The sequence below is a fragment of the Bison bison genome, unplaced genomic scaffold, assembly GCF_000754665.1.
Source record: "Bison bison bison isolate TAMUID 2011002044 unplaced genomic scaffold, Bison_UMD1.0 scf7180017864368, whole genome shotgun sequence".
Lineage (NCBI taxonomy): Eukaryota > Metazoa > Chordata > Mammalia > Artiodactyla > Bovidae > Bison > Bison bison.
In genome coordinates, this window is record NW_011494940.1 from 6052247 (window position 1) to 6052786 (window position 540).

Here is a 540-nt window from a genome sequence, read left to right on the forward strand (position 1 = left end):
CAGGCTCCTCCATCCATGGGATTTTCCAGGCAACAGTGCTGGAGTGGATTGCCATTTTCTTCTCCAGGGGATCTTCCCAACCCAGGAATTGAACCCGGGTCTCCTGAATTGCAGGCAGCTGCTTTACTGTCTGAGCCACCAGGGAAGCCAGTAAACTATAAATTAAAACATTCAGCCTGCAAATAGTGAAATCTTTGGAATTAACTTGCCAAAAATCATAAAGAATGAAATTTTAATTTAAAAATTATACATGCAAATATACAATAAAAAATAAAAATTATACATAAAATATTTGGGATTCAGACAAAATTGCTATTTAAATAAAAGTAGATAAAGCCCTAAACCCTTTATAAAAAAAAGACTCAGTATCATGTAATAATCTATAATAGAAAAGAACCTAAAAAAGAATAGATATGTATCTGCATAACTAAATCACTCTGATGGTTTTTCCTGTGGTCATGTATGGATGTGAGAGCTGGACTGTGAAGAAGGCTGAGCACCGAAGAATTGATGCTTTTGAACTGTGGTGTTGCATAAGAC

The 540-nt window shown here is 35.6% G+C and overlaps 1 pseudogene; it reads right to left on the minus strand.

The window, feature by feature from the left end:
- Positions 1–540, minus strand: part of LOC105000130 — a 23181-nt pseudogene that overhangs the window by 1336 nt on the left and 21305 nt on the right.